The following is a 15,483-nucleotide window of genomic DNA, read 5'->3' on the forward strand; positions in this document are numbered from 1 at the left end:
TACTGTCCCTCGTCGGGAGGCGTGTGTGTTAATGTGGCCTGCTGCATGTATTTTGGGTTCATCACTTTGTATTGTATTTTTATGATCTCACTTGAAGAGAATCTGTACTGGAAGTAAAACCTGCCCCCTAAAAATGTTTGGCCTTGGGTCTGCATTAAACTGTATAATCCATGTTCATGAAAAATTGGCTGGGAATGTTTGCTTTCTTTACCTTCCACTCAGTCAGCATTGCTTTCAGGTCATTCTTTATCCAAACAGATTAATCAGCCTACTGTGAAGTAGTTAAGAAAATAAATATAATGACTATGTCTACTAAGTACAATTTAATGCTTTATTTTGCTAAACTGCCTGGGTATAATATATTTGACATAATTTAGTATATTTGAAAAGTTTAACCAGTTTTTCTCATTTGTTTTGCTTGGCCAGTTTTTAATCTGGTTTTGGAGGGTCTAAGCTTATCCTGTTCACACAGGTTTTTTTAAGCAAAGCTTTTTAGCTTTTAACTCATGCAGTGTTTTTCTCAAGAATAATTGGAGAACAATTTGCCACACTGATTTTGATGTATAATTCAGGTGTGTCATTCCAGCGTGTTGGTTCTCGTCCCTGCCCCATGAACTGTGTGACTACTGAATACCGTGTCTTAAATAATTCAGCATTATTTTGAGGTAGACATACTAGTATACCCTTAATTATTGATGAAATAAAAAATCTCTTAGCTTCTCTTTGCGGTGGAGAAAGGACGTGAGTCTGAGGTGTGAGTCCTGTCGTCATGTTTTCACCTTTGGGTACTGTCTGACTTGGGTGCCCCTGAGCAGGCCAGGCCCGGGAGGAGGGCTCCTTGGCTCCAGTCAGGGGCAGCGATGTGAGGGGGCCGCAGCGCAGAGCACAGACGGGGATCCAGTGGCGGGTGAAGGGGTAACTGTGCCCCCGTAAACAACCCAGGAAGTGGGGGGGGGGCAGGGAACCTGGAGCAGATGTGGCCTCACGTGCTGCTTCCCTGGGGAGGGTGCCCGCGGGCCAAGCGCACAGGAGCTGCCCTTACTCGCGGGAGGGGAAACTCGAGGCGTTCTGGAAAGGTCCTCTCCCCGGAGGAAAGGTTTGAGGTAAGGGGTTGTGCTGTTGAAACTCATCTTAACGGATATGTTTTTCTGGCCACTTGAGAGTCTCGTGCTCTGCCACCTGAGCTAGTCGGGCGGCCGTGTATCTCTGACCATCTAGTCCTTCCAGCATTCCCAAAATGCTCTGCTCTGCCTCGGGCTCCCTCACCCACCTCGCAGCTCACCCTCGTTTTGGCAGTTGTCTGTCACAAACCCATTACAACCCATTACCTGGTGGCAGCAACTGGTTTTGCCTTTTCCCCGCCTGCTCCTACAGGCCCTCTTTTGTCTTCTCTGCCTGCGTGTTCCAGTGATCCAAGTGGAGAAGCAGCGCGGCCAGCCCCGCCGTGCAGGTGTGTGATGCGTAATAGGCCAGCCGCCAGGAGAAACAAATCATACAGGTTAAAAAGACAGGAAATTTGACATTTTTAATTCTCTGCCACCCACCAAGGTGCCCTCTGCCCCGTTAGGCTTGGGTTATTTACACACGTTAGAAACTGTTCTCAAGGACTTCCCTGGTGGCGCAGCGGTTAAGAATCCGCCTGCCAATGCAGGGGACACGGGTTTGAGCCCTGGTCCGCGAAGATCCCACATGCCGCGGAGCCACTAAGCCCGTGCGCCACAGCTACTGAAGCCCACGCACCTGGAGCCCATGCTCTGCAACAAGAGAAGCCACTGCAATGAGAAGCCCACGCACCACAAGGAAGAGTAGCCCCCGCTCACTAACTAGAGAAAGCCTGCGCACAGCAACAAAGACCTAATGCGGCCAAGAATCAATAAATAAATTTTTTAAAAAAACTGTTCTCAAGCTCTTGCTGTGTGCTCAGTGCTCAGGTTGGGAAATGGCCATCCTAGTGTGTCTCAGCCAGCGTGGAGGTGGTGAAGGACACGCTTGTCCCGCATCCGTCTCGGGCATAAACTCCAGGATGTCAGGAGAGCAGGGCAGGTCCTCCCTGAGCGCTGGAGAGAGACCGTGAGTGCCATAGGCCAGGGAGGCTGAGGGACAGGGCTCAGGGACCCCCCGAGGCCGGTCAGGAGCAAGACAGGAGAAACCCCAGCGCAGGGCAGCGATGTCGCACAGGGGCTGCGCAGCACAGCGCTGGCAAACTTGGTTCTTACTTCCGGCGCGCAGAAGCGCTAACTGGAGGGCGAGCGAGGCCCGCCTCAGGGCCCGGATGCAGGTCAGCGGGTGCCCGGCTGTCAGAGTGTGTCTGATGCGGGGCGGGGGGTGTCCTACGTTGCTTCCGCTATCATTTAAACATTTTTCAAGCCGTCGTTGAGTGAACGTTCCTGCGTGCCAGGCCCTGGGCGAAACGCCTCATGTGCGTGTTAAACTCTGCGAACCATTCCACGGCAGGTTTTGGTAGGTGTATTTCACAGATTTGGGCTCTACAGCAATCACTTGCCCAAGGCACTGCCCGAGGCCGCATGGCGAACCGGGAGGACAGGACAGCCCAGTAGGGTACATGCAAGCACAGGGTTTACCTGGAGGGTCCCACCCCAGGGGCTCTGATTTCATCAGCATGGGTGCAGGCTGGACGGTGGGAAGGCGTCCGGAGCACTCAGGGTCGGAGAACTCGGCCAGTTAGAGTGTAGTTGGCATTTCCCCCGCTTAGGAGTCACAGACCTTCGGAGCTCCAGGCACCCGTGACTCGCAGCTGGAGAAACACCGGAGAAACACCAAACCGGTCACGGCAAGTGGCTGACGTCGTCTGTATACTAACCCTTTGAACTCCTGAACCATTTCCCTGCAGCCTCCACCTGGCCCTCACACCCACGTGATTATCCCGCCGCATCCTCCGGCAGACGCAGGATGTGGAGTTGGGTGGAGGGGCGAGCCACCATTGGTGGGTTCTGTCACCTCCGCCCCACCCCTGAGACGGCGGGCGTGGCCTGGTACTGGCCCCCTCCCCTGCCGCATCCCTCGGGGCCCACGGGCTGGTCACTCCCACGCCAGGCTGCGGTGCCTTCCTAGGCAGAACCTTCTCCTCATCCTTGAAGCCTCCGTCCCAGGCAGCAGGAGGCGCTCGGATACCCTTTGGCTGAACTTCTCTTTAGAAACAGTGTCCTGGCACATAATACATATTCCCCAAAAAACTTGCTGCATAAGTAAATGGAAAACCTCAGCCCTTCACGTGGCTTCATAAAGTGTTTAGAATCAGGGAGATTCCCTGGCGGCCAAGTGGCTAGGACTTGGCACCTTCACTGCTGACGACACGGGTTCAGTCCCCGGTCGGGGAACTAAGATCCGTGTGGCGCGGCCAAATAGTTAATTAAATAAAATCAGCGGCCCTTTTGCTCATCTGGATCCAAAGAAGCTTGGTCTACAGCACCTGCAGCCGAAATCCTGCTATCCCCATCAGGAGGTCACCTCACGCCCACCTCGCCCGCTGGGTGGGATCGGCAGCGGCCGTGCCCAAGACCCGTGTGGCAGGAAAGCCAGCCAGGCTGGCACGTCGCCACCCTCACGTCTGACTGACTGCACTCGGCCGAGCACCCGGCTGGGTGAGAAGCCCAAGGGACACGTCAGCCCCCACATAAGGGGCCCTCAGGGGCACGCACTGCGGCCTCCTCCCTTGGTCACCTCGTCTTGCCGGCCAGGCTGGCGGACGAGTCCAGGGGAGCGGGTGCGCATGTGCCCTGAGCTCCTGTGCAGGGGACTCTGAGGACGCTCTAGGGGCACACCCTTTACACGGAGACCCCCGGGGTGGGAGGGCCCCCCCAGGTGAGTGGGCATCGGACGTAGAGGCCCAGAGTCTGGTGCCAGGCGTACCCGAGGACCTGGGAGCACCTCGGCAGGGAGCAGGGGTCAGAGCACGGGTGCCGGGGGCCCTGGTGAGCCAGGGGAGGATTTGGGTCTTTGGAGACGAGGAGTTTTGTTGAAGGCTCACCCCGGTGGCAGACGTAGGGACTGAACTGGGAGCAATGGGGCCAGGGCAGCAGGGCCCGGAGGGAGGGAGGGACCCAGGGGGAGGGTTTACAAGGACGGTGAGGGTGGCACCAGGGGATGGGGGCTCCCAGGGGTCTGGCCTAACAGCAGGAGGGTCTACTCAAGGGGACAGGGTCACACAAGCAGTGCAAGAACCCCCTGGATCTAGCTGAATAACAAAATGAGCTGGTTATTAAAGGTGCAAAGAGGGACCTCCCTGGCGGTCCAGTGGTTAGGACTCCACGCGCTCACTGCCGAGTGCCTGAGTTCAATCCCTGGTCGGGGAACTAAGATCCCACAAGCTGCACGGTGCGGCAAAAAAAAAAAAAAAGAAAGAAAGAAAGAAAGAAAGAAGGATGCAGATAATTTAACAGGCAGGCACAGAAGCCAGCCATGTCCCATGGGCCTGGCTCCTGAGCCTGAGGTCTCGTCGGCACCGTCCACAGCCTCATCATGCTGCCCTCCCCCACAGGCCAGCTTAGGCAGGCCCAGGCCACTCTCAGGGTCCCATATGCCTTATTTTCTCTGGGAGGCCCAGGTTCCATCTTTTCAGAAAAAGGCATCTTTTGGCACTCATCCCCGACCCAGCCACTCAAAAGAAAGGCAGGTGTCCCAGGGCCAACTTGGACCAACAGGGTTATCGGGGTGGCCCAGGAGGTAGGGGCCACGCGAGGGCCAGGGGAAGAGTGTGAGGGCAGACCAACAGCTGTGCAAAGGCCCTGAGGTGCAGCAGCTCCTGTGGTTGTAGCCAGGTGTGAAGTCAGGTGAGAGTCTGCAGGGCTGGATCCCACAGGGCCTTGCTGGCTATGGGGGGAGCCATGTGTGCCTGGCAAGGCAGGATTGCATCCTAGACCAGAGGCTCCCCAAAAACAAGAGAGCCAGGTTCAGGTAGCCTTCTGGGACTGGGTGCTTCTGGGGAGACCCTGCCAGGCCCAGCCCACAGCAGCTCCACCAAGCCAGGCCCCGTGACTTTTGCCATGGATGGCCGTCCAGGTGCTAGGCCTGTGCTTGGGCCAGCTTGAGAGAGCGCCCCTTGCGGGGGGGGGGGTCCCTCCAGATGAGATCCCTAGGGGCCGGTGTGACACCCACTGTGCGCGGGGCCTGCCCGGCTGGGTGGAAAAGTTTGACCTAGATAGACCCGCCGCACGGCCCGGCCCTCCGCACGGCCCGGCCCGCACCGCGGCGCACCTGCTCCCACGTTGGGCCCCTGACCTTGGAGGGCGGTCTTCCCCTCCGCGGCCCGCCCTCCGGTCTTGTTTTGCTGTGCGGCCGCCAGGCGGCGCCCGCGGCCCAGTTTCACGGAGCCCAGGACCCGCCCGGGTGGAGGGAGCAGCAGGCAGCGGGCAGGGGCGCCGGCCGCGCAGCTGCCCTCGGGATGCTGGACAGGTGGCCGCGGCGCCGCTTGGCTGCGGCTTCTGTCCCCGAGCTGTGCGTGGTGCTCGTGCTGGGTCCCATGACCCGTCACGCCGCGACCACGCGCTCTGATGGGTCCTTGTGGAGGCCTGTGGATCTCGCTTCTGACTCACCCCTCCGAGTTGGGGGTCCAGCAGGACCGTCTCAGGCCGGGTCGGCCCACCTGCCCACAGCTCATGTGGCATCGCGCCATCAGGGTGGAGCTGGGTGGCCTGGCAGGCAAGGCAGCCCTGCAGTCCGCCCCCATCTCTACGCAGGCTGGTCCCTCCCTCCTGGGCAGTTGAGCTCAACCTTCACGTCCAAGCCAAATGCCACATCCTGCCCCCTGCCCCGTGTGCTGACCCTCCGGGCCCCAAGGCGCTCTGGCCTGGGACAGATACCGCCCCCCCCCGCTCCGCCAAACTGGCTGATCCCAGCCGCATCCTCTGTTCCCGGGCCCCACGGGAGCTCCTGTGTTTTGAGGTCTAGGGCAGGAGGGCCGAGGAAGTCAGTGGAAACCGAAGAGAAGGGAGGAACTGGAAATCAGTAGCAGGTGGGCGGGCCCGGGCGGGGAGTCTGGGCCCTCGGGGTCAGGAAACACTGCTGTGGGCAGTGGGAAAGGAGGGCTGGTCCTCACCCTGCCTGGGCCTCCCCCGGTGCTCCCGGGGCTCAAGGAGCCCTGTCCTTCTCCAGGCCTCCGTTCCCCCCTGCAGGCCTCCCAGGGCCTGTGTTGGCAGCAACCAGGGCAGCTCAGGTGACGTGCGCCAGGCAAAGGCCTCTGCCCCCGTGTGAAGCAGGCCTCTGGCCCCATGCCACCTGCAGCAGCAAGGCGGGGCAGGTGTGAGGGCGACCGCAGCAGCTCCAGCCATGGGGCCTGGTGGGTGGCCCAGGGTGCAGGGGTCCCTCCCGGCCTCCAGCCTGGCCTGTGCCCAAGGCAAGCCTCTGTGCCACTGTCACCTCAGCGCCAGGAGCAAGATCCTTTCCCCCGCCCCCCGCCCCTGATGTCAGACGCCTCCTGCCCTTTCTCCCTCAGGACCCCCAGCATGCTCCCAGCTCCGGCCCACCCACTCGCCCCTCCACGAAGCCCCCTCTCCCCTGCTGCCCCTCCACCACGCCCCTGCCTAAGGAAGCTTTTGGGGGCCTCTCAAGAGCCCCTCTCCTCTGCCCTGAGGCAGCTCTAACTTTCGAGCACTTCCTGAGCGCCTCACACAGCTTCACGCGCTGCTGGCCGCTGGGCTGGGGAGGCTGCAAGGGGCGCAGAGGTAGGATCCCCACCGGAGAGCCTCGGCCTCCTGGGCCCGAAGGCCTTTGTGCTGAAAGGCCCCCGCTGCTAACAGCTCAGGGCCTTTCCCCGGGCCCTTGGGATTCTAACAGACAAAGCGCTCATCCCAAGGATGCGGGTGCCCACGGGGCCACCGCCACCGCGGGGCGCAGGTCGGAAGGACGCAGGCCCTCCTGTTGGCGAGGAGCCAGCGCCTGCAGAGACAGCGGGCGGGCGTGAGGACCCCTGGCGTCAGACTGGGAAGGGGGAGCTCACAGGGCCCAGCTGCGACCCTGAAGGGCGGCCTGGGAGTCCCCCGGCCCCTCCCACCTGGCCCTCCCCAGGGAACTCGGCTCCCTTGCTCCCTCCCCGCCCTCACTGGGGTCCTTGCCGGCTGGGCTTCCGGGACCCTAGGGTCAGCCCCCTCACCGACGCCTTGACGTCAGCTGACGTCGGGAGGGAGTCGGGCGGGGCTCCGGCCATGGCGGCTGCCCACCAGGGCCTTCCTGGGCCCCTGCCTGTGCAGCGGGCAGTGAAAGCCACTTCATCGCGGGGCTGGGTCCAGCGAGGCACACACGGGGCCAGGGGTGGGCACGGCAGCCGCCGTGGTGTGTGGAGGAAGCCCAGCGGGGCCCAGAGGCAGCCCGAGCCAACGCGCTGCTGCTCGGCTCAGTCTGCCCCATTAGGCCCAAAGAGCCCCTCCCCTCCCCGCTCCTTGAGCAGGGCAGCCAGGCTAGAGGAGGCCCCTCGCCAAGGCCGCTGAGGCCCAGCTCCGGGCTTCGCAGCCCCTCGGAGTCCGGGGGCGTCTTGGAGCCGAAGCTCTGCACTGCAGCCCACCTCCCACCGTGAGGCGGAGCTCCTGCAGCTTCACCTTCACCGAGTGCCTCGTGTGGCTGCGCGTGTGTGCTGTGAGTGTGTGCACAGGCTGTGTGTGTGACGAGGTGGAACAGACGCTCTGCCACGGCTCCCTCCGTTCCCCGGCAGCCTGCGGGTGGGCAAGGGGCCCGGGGGTAGAGGAGGGCTCGGAGACTGGGAGCAGCCCCTGAGTGGCGATGGGGCCTGGCCGGGCTGGGGAGGGACGCCTGGCAGCTAGCTCGAGGTGTCCTGGGAACAGGGCCCAGAAGGAAGCCTGCACAGCAGCAACGGCGGCGCCATAGCAACGCTGCACAGAGCGCTGGCCTACTTACACCCCGCCCCCGCCCTGCTAGCTCTCTGTTCCAGGGAGGCGGTGAGGGGCTCCTGCAGGCTGCGCCCCAGCCTTTGGGGGCTCAGTGTCCTGGAAGCCTCAGGCCTCCTCCCCAGCCACAGAGACTCAGTTTCCTCATCCACAAATGGGGGTGATGGGAGGACAGAAATGTCCAGCACCCAGTCTGTGCTCAGTTGCGTAAGTTTCCTCCCTGTCTCCTGCTGGGCTCTGGCCCCAGTGGTTGCAAAAAGGCTTTGGGAGTTTCCGGACCAGGAATCTCAGAGCTCTCTGTGCTGCTGGAGTGACTGCAAGCCGCGAAGTTCTCGGACCCCAACCAAACAACTCAGGCCAAGTCCCCCAAGTCAGAACAGCATCTGGGTGAGAGGGGGGCCCAGGAGCCCTGGGGACGGAACCCGGAGCTGGTGCCCTCCACACGCTCCGACACCCTCTCAGCCTCTGTGCTCAGTGTGGACAGGACGCAGGGCCAGATCCTACTCATGGCTGGTGGGGGAGGTGGGGAGGGCTGTCACTCTTTGAAGGAGACCCCCTGGGCCTGACATAGCCCTGCTGACAGTACCAGGTCTCCTGCGCATGCCTCCTGGACCCGGCCTGACACTCAGGGCCATCTGCCCTGTTGCCTCCGCCTGCAGGAAGCCCGCCCGGCCTGGGGCCCTGGTGCACTCAGAGCCTCGGGGATGGGGGCAGGTGTCTCCGATGCCCAGTGGGGCTCAGCAGGCCACAGAGGAGATCTAGGGCATCCATGGGACAGCCCGAGGGGCGCTCTGGGTGACCTGTGCTGGCCGGGCACTATCTGTGATGTCGACATGCCCTGCCACCACCGGCCACCCTGAGCCATCTGACCCAGCAAGGCCTCACCCAGGGGTCATCTCTGGTGCAGGGGAGGTGCCCTGAAGAGGGAGGGCCGCGGGCCAGCAAAGCAGTGAGGATGCTTGTGGAGCCCTGGGCCCCACAGGGGGCGGATGTCACCCGACACCACTGATCTCATTGAAAACCAGATGTCTTCCTGACCTCACCTGGGGAGCTGGCCAGGCTGAGAGGCTGCTCTGTGACCTCAGGCCCGGCCAACTGCTGGGCCTTGGTTTCCCCACAGGGACAGACATGCAGCTGTGGGTGTCCCGAGCACCTGCTTGGATGGACTAGCTCCCTGCTCAGCCCTGGAGCCTGGGGACCACGGTGACTGGCTGTCCCAATCCCCCCTCCAGACTGGGAGCCCCAGCCATCACCTGTCCATTCACTCCTTCCTCCTCCGGATGCTCTTCTGCGTCCCCAGGGCCAGTGCCCAGTGGCCATGTGTGGAATGAATGAAGTAGAGATGAATGAATGAGCCTCGGAGGGGGGCAGCTCGTGCACCGGTGTGTGCGGGGGGGTTCGGTGGCCGTCTGTGCGTGCCTTCCTCCGGGCACCAGCTGCAGCCGCCCTGCCCTCCCCTCCCCCACTTCAGCCCCCCTAATTTATGCCATGGGGGGGCCAGCCCCTCACTGGTCCCCTGCCGGGCAGCCGCTTTGTCCCCAGGCAGATTCCCAACGGCCGCCTTGGGAAGAAAGGGCCCTTCTCTGGGCTGTGATGAGGTCACCAGGAGGGGCCCTGTGCTCACAAAGGCCGAGGCCCCCCAACCCGCCCTGCTGGCAGCTGCCTCTTTGTCCTCAGCTTTGGCCTAGAAGAGACCCCGAGGGGCCCCTGCTCGGCCTTGGAGAGGCCCAGGCTGCCTCCCTGGGAAGTGGACGGAGTGGGGGAGGGGAGGGGAGCGGCCTCCTCCCCTGGCTTTGCTCCTGATAAGTGGCAGCACCTGTTGAGGTGCAGACTCCACCCCAGACGCCTTGCTGGGCCCAGGCAGCTCTTGGGGGGGTGGGGCGCGGGTCTTGGCCTGGTGTGGGAGGGTCTGTGTCCAGCTGTCTGTCTGGGTCACAGGACAGGCAGGCAAGCTTCAAGGATGAGGGCTGCAGGAGGGGGAGGGGAACCATGAGGCCGGCATAAGGAAGCACCCTGGGGTGGGCTTGGGCACGGGGGGGGGGGCTCTGAAACTACTATCTCCCTGGATCCCACGACGCCTGGCACGTGCACCTGTGCATTCATCTCTGTGCATGTGTGTGTGGTGGGGTGAGGGGCTTGCAGGCCTGGGCACGTCCCCATGCGAGAAACCGCCTAAGCCCAGCCAGGGAGCTCCTGGGCGTACCGTGTTCCACAGGGGGTGGGGGGGCTGAGGCTCAGAGAGGGCAAGTCTTTTGCCCCAAACCACCCAGCCCCCAGCCGGTGGGGCTGGGAGAAACTCTCACCCTTCTGCCAAGCGTCCACAGTGAGGATGAGTCAGATTGCACTGGGCACCTCCTCGGGCAGGGGCCGGGGGGCCGGCCCGGTGGGGGTCAGCAAAGACAGGGTAGCAGAGAACAGAGACAAAAGCTGGGCAAGTGCAGAGACGGTGCCTGGTGGACTCCGATGCCGTAACTGTGGCCGCAGAGCTTGGACACGGTCGGGCCCGCTAGGACTGTGCAGTCCATCTGGGGCCCCGGCACTGTGCAGTGGGAGACAGGCCTGGGTGGGCTCCTGGGATGTCTGCCTCTCGGGGCTGCAGGGGACCTGGCGGCTCAGCCGCCCTGGTGGAGGGGGCCCTGGGCCGCTGGAAACGGGAACTGCGAGGGCCAAGGCCCGATGGACGGACCAGGAGCTTGGTCCCACCCATCAGAGGGGTGGGAAGGGCCGCCGAGCCCCCGCCACTGGGCACCAGCTGGCGGCCCTGGGCCCTGAGATCCTTAGCAGTCTCTCCACGGAGGAAGGAAGTGGAGCCCAAAGGGAGCCGACCTACCCCTTGTCTTGTCCCAGACAACAGAGGCCGCGCTGGACACCGGGGCCAGCCGCCGGGGGCCTGGGGCCCTGCCAGGCGTGGCCACCAGCAGAGCCAGCCCCGGCCGGGTGTGGCCAAAAGCGGAGGTGCCGAGGCTAAGGGCTGGGGGGGCGGAGGCCCCCCAAACCCTCTGAGCTCTGCCCGGGACCCCGTGAGAGCCTGCACTTGAGCCTTGGGGGGACCGGCCAGGAAGCACGGGGCAGAGGAGACAGAGGCCCAGAGGAGGTGGCTGGCATGGAGGGCTGGGTCAGCCTGAGCTGCAGAAGCCCACGCTGGCCACCCTCCCCACTGGGTGCCCGGCTAGTGGGCCTGGATGTCGGAGGCCCCGCGGGGCCGGGCAGCGTATGCCTCACGTCCTGTGGGACAGCAGAGCTGGGGGTGGGGGTGGCCTGGGCCCCCCGTCCTCCTCCCGTCTCTGTCCCAGTTGCCTGGTGCCCGGAATGTCCATTGTGGCCGTAGCTTAGCAACAAGCCTCTGTCTGTCGCCCCCGCAGCCCCCGCCCCACAGGCGGCCACCCGCATTCCTCGGCAGGGCCCTCGCCTCCGCAGGCCCGGGCCTTGCTCACCCGAGTGTGTCCAGCGGCTCAGAGCCTTCCCATCGGCGTGCCCAGCAGCCTGGGTCCTGCGGAGCCGTGTGTCCGCTGCTGGCCCTGTCGGTGCTCCCTGACACCACGGAAAGAGGCTGTGTTCAGACCTCGTCCCATCCCCTGGTTCACTCGCCCGCTTAGATTCATTTTCTCGGCAAATGTAATGACAGTGACAGAAGGCAGCCGAGTGTCCGTCTGGGATAGGTGCGGAGACAGACTAGGGAGGGACAGCGGGGGTCCAGGGGTGCATACGTGGGTCCAGCACTCCTGGAGCTGGACTGTTAAACGGGTCCATCCTCATATGGGAATTACACTGCAATCGAATGAATCCCTTAGCTACCTTCTGGGGGCATGGCATGAGGTCAGGCCTATTGGTGGCAGCAGGGTGGACAAAGGGGGTACAGGGCTACAGGGAGGGTCTGGAAGCCAACACAGGGTGGCTGTCTGGAGCTGGAGAGGCCAGAAGAGCGGCCGTCTCCTGGAGCGGGCAGCACCCCCTCCGAGGCAGGAGGTGAGGACGTCCTGCAGCCCTCCCCCTCCCACCCTGCAAGGCTGGGAGCTGCTCCCAAGGCCCAGGCTCCACCACAGCAAGCTGGCTCCTGGGTCTGCGGCCACTGGATCCACGCTGAGGGGAGCAGAGAGTGGACGGCTCACCGTTGCCCCTGCCGGGGACCAACCCTCTGTGTCTCTCTCCTGCCCCACAGCGCGTGAGCTGCTGCCCCTGCCCCCAGTGCTGGAGAACCCGAGGGACACACCACCGCCCTCGATGTAGGAGGAGCCTGGTGGCCCTGGGAGGGGAGGCTGGGGCTAGTGACCCTGGGCACTGATCTGGTTGACCTCCTCCAGGGCTGGGGAGTCAAGAGCAAAGAAATGGTTAAGTGGCCTGGAGCATTTCTCCTTTAAAACAAAACAAAACAGAACAAAACTCTACCATGGAAAACGGCAAAGAAAGGTGAAAGTAGAGAGAATCCCAAAGGCTTCCTGGTCCCAGGGGACCAGGGTTTCGGATCTCCCTCCCCCTCACCCCACCCAGGTTATTTTGAGGCCGATGGCAGCCACCGTATCATTTCATAGTATCATTAGCACACCTAAAAACGCTGTCATCCCTAAACCCATGAAACATCCACTCGGCCTTCAAATGGCCCAGCTGAACCAAAAGAAGCGTCCGCACTGCGTTGCCTTGTTGTCCCCCTGCTGCTGTCAATCTGGGAGCCCAGGGGCCTCTGCGATGGAGCCACTGGGAGACACAGTGATCCCAGAAGGGCCTGGGGCGTCGGCACAAACAATCCAACCAAAGGGAGGGAAAACTAAGCTCATGTTGACAACAGCGCAGCCTCGGAAAGAGCCAGGAAGCTGGTGCTGGAAGCTTCCATAGTTGTTACCGCGCTGCTTAGGTTCATCAAGGCGCGAAAGAAAAGAGCAGTTTGAGGGATTCCAGTTCCTCTGGCAGGCCAAGGGGCTGCACTCCACGTTGGGCCCAAGTGGGGAGCAGGATGTCAGAGCCTGAAGGCTGGAGAGACCTGAGCCTCCTGCATCCTTGGAGAGGGGGGCTGCGCACTCCCCACCATCACCTTTACCCAGGACAGAAGGAAAGAGAGCCCAGGAAGGAGTCAGGGCAGGAGGGTGGGGGCACCCTCAGAGCTTTCTCACATCACCTGGCCCTGGGCAGGGGCTGATGGGCCCCGGGGAGTGAGGGAAGTGGCAGGGTGGGCAGGAAGGGTGGAAGTGGCCTGCCAGGCAGGGGACATGAATGGAGCGGGGTCAGCAAGGGAAGCGGGGGAGGGAAGGAAGGGGCCAGCCACTAACAGACTCCCCGCCCCGTCCCGATCCCCTCCGCTCCTTCTAAGAATGTGCCCGCACCCGGCCTGCCCTCCTCTTTGAAGGGACAGATGTCGGGGAGAAAGCTGATTATCCTCAAAGGCTGGAGGCTGTGACCGGAGCTCTTGGGGAGCGTGACCCAATTCTGAGCTATTCTCAGCCTGGTGGGAGTGGAGTTATTCCCTCCCGCCAACGCTGCTGCTTCGGAGGCAGGCTGACTTTGAAATGCCCTCATCCTGCGGCCGGGCCCAGACACACACACACACACACACACACACACACACACACACGCACGCACACACACACGCACGCACGCACACACGCACGCACACACACACAGAAATGCCCTCATCCTGCGGCTGGGCCCAGACAGACAGACAGACAGACAGACACACACGGAAATGCCCTCATCCTGTGGCCGGGCCCGGACAGACACACACACACACACACACAAGGAAATGTCCTCATCCTGCGGCCGGGCCCAGACACACACACACACACCCCCACAGAGGAGGGCAAGAAAGGCTGGCGAGCCTGGCTGTCTCAACCCCGCTGGCTGAGGACCTGCAAGCCCCAGCCCCCATGCCCTGTGCCAGCAGCCCTGCAGCTCCTCCCCTAAAATCACAGGGTCTCTCTCTCCACCAGGATCTGAGGTTAGGCCATGTGACCAAAGGCTTGAAAAGCGCCTGCATGACCAGGCTCGCCCCTACTGCGCCTGAGCCACAGGACGTGATAAGAGTCACAGTCCCAGGAGGAAAGGGTGGAGCAGAGCAGAGTTTACATCAGCTCAGCCCCCACACATGGACGAGCCTGGCAGAGGTCAGCCAAGAGCAGTCAAGCTACAGACCCAACAGAGGAACTGGCTGCTGCTTTAAGACTCTGCGTATTGGGGGCGGGGGGGTGATTTGTTATGCAGCACGTCTGTGGTGACAGCTAACTAGTACACCTACCGCAGAAATTGTGGAGGTCAGTTGAGTGCCATCTGCCTGTGCACAGCCCAATGTTCTCAATTTTTAGTTTTATTATACAACTAACTATAAGCACAGTGACTGGATGACCTGGATTTTCCCGAAAAGTCTCAATGTCAAGTCTTCTGATGAACTATTCAAGTGCCCCTGAAGGTTCAAAAAGCTACTCAAGTGTCACAAAGTGCAGAGGACATTCCTCAGATTCATAAGTGGCCCCCAAATTCCGGCCTTGGAATCTGAAAGAAGGCCAGGGGTCTTCCTGGAAAGGGCGGTGTTTCCCACTAGCGCTAATAATCATTGAGACATTCTGTGGACACGGACAGTCCAAACGTTGACACGACAGACACTTAATCTCACGGCAGCAGCTTCCCCCACCCCCATCCCCCCACTAGGCAGGCACTGTGTTCACCTCTGCACGAAGGAGGGAGGGACTCGTCAACGTGGCGCCAGAGGGAGGATGTGACCCCGGCAGACCCGGCGCCTGAGCCCTTAAGTGCATCCTCCCGAGGGCAGAGCAGGGTCTGGTTATCCCTGTTGAGGACAGGCTGACTGCTGGGCCCAGTCCAGACTCCGTGTTTCCCCGTGACCGCCAAGGCCACGTCCTGGCGAGGCCTTCCTGTCTCACCCCACCCCCTTCCGTGCTTTGCTCCAGCCGTGCACATCCCACCTGCAGTCTTTGCCTCCCGGGAGCCCTCGAGGGCAGGCCAGGCTGCCCTGAAGGTCTGGGTCCCCGGCACCAGCGGGCCGCTGGCAGATGCTCGACCCCCATTTGCTGCATCAGAGCGCCCGAGGTTGGTGAAGAGGACCGACCTAAGGATTGGGCCCCCATCTGCACGCTCCCTCCTCCAGCAGGGCCAACCCAGGGACACTCTCACCTGAGCCCCACTAGGAGGCAGGAACACCCCCAGGCTGGCACGCGAGCCCGAGAGCCCCCGGGCAGAGCAGAGCACTGGGTCCCGTGACTGGCCTGTACTCAGAGCAGCCTTGCACACGGCAGGCACTACCAGCCTGGGGCTCCAAAGCAGCCTCTCCTGCGCTTTCCCTTTCATCCTCCTGGGCCTGCAGGAAGCTGTCCTGCCTGGGGCCTCCTGCTGCCCCCTGGGGAGGCCTCCAGCGCACCCACCTCCAATTTCCACCAGCCCCTCCACACCCTGCAGACCGTCGCCTCTTCCAAGGAGCCTTCCATGACTGCAGCAGCAAGTCTCCTTTGACCTCCCTAGACAACCACATGGGTGGGAGAGTGTCAGATATGGGAGGTCCTGGGTGGGTGGGTGGAGGAGGCCTGGATCTGCCTCATCTCTGCTGGGCCTGTTTCTCTCCCTGTGCAGTGGGCTGGGATGGGGTAGGAGCTGCATCATCTCCCTGGGCCAGGGTCCCACGCAGCCC

This window comes from Delphinus delphis, chromosome 2, assembly GCF_949987515.2.
Source record: "Delphinus delphis chromosome 2, mDelDel1.2, whole genome shotgun sequence".
Classification (NCBI taxonomy): Eukaryota; Metazoa; Chordata; class Mammalia; order Artiodactyla; family Delphinidae; genus Delphinus; species Delphinus delphis.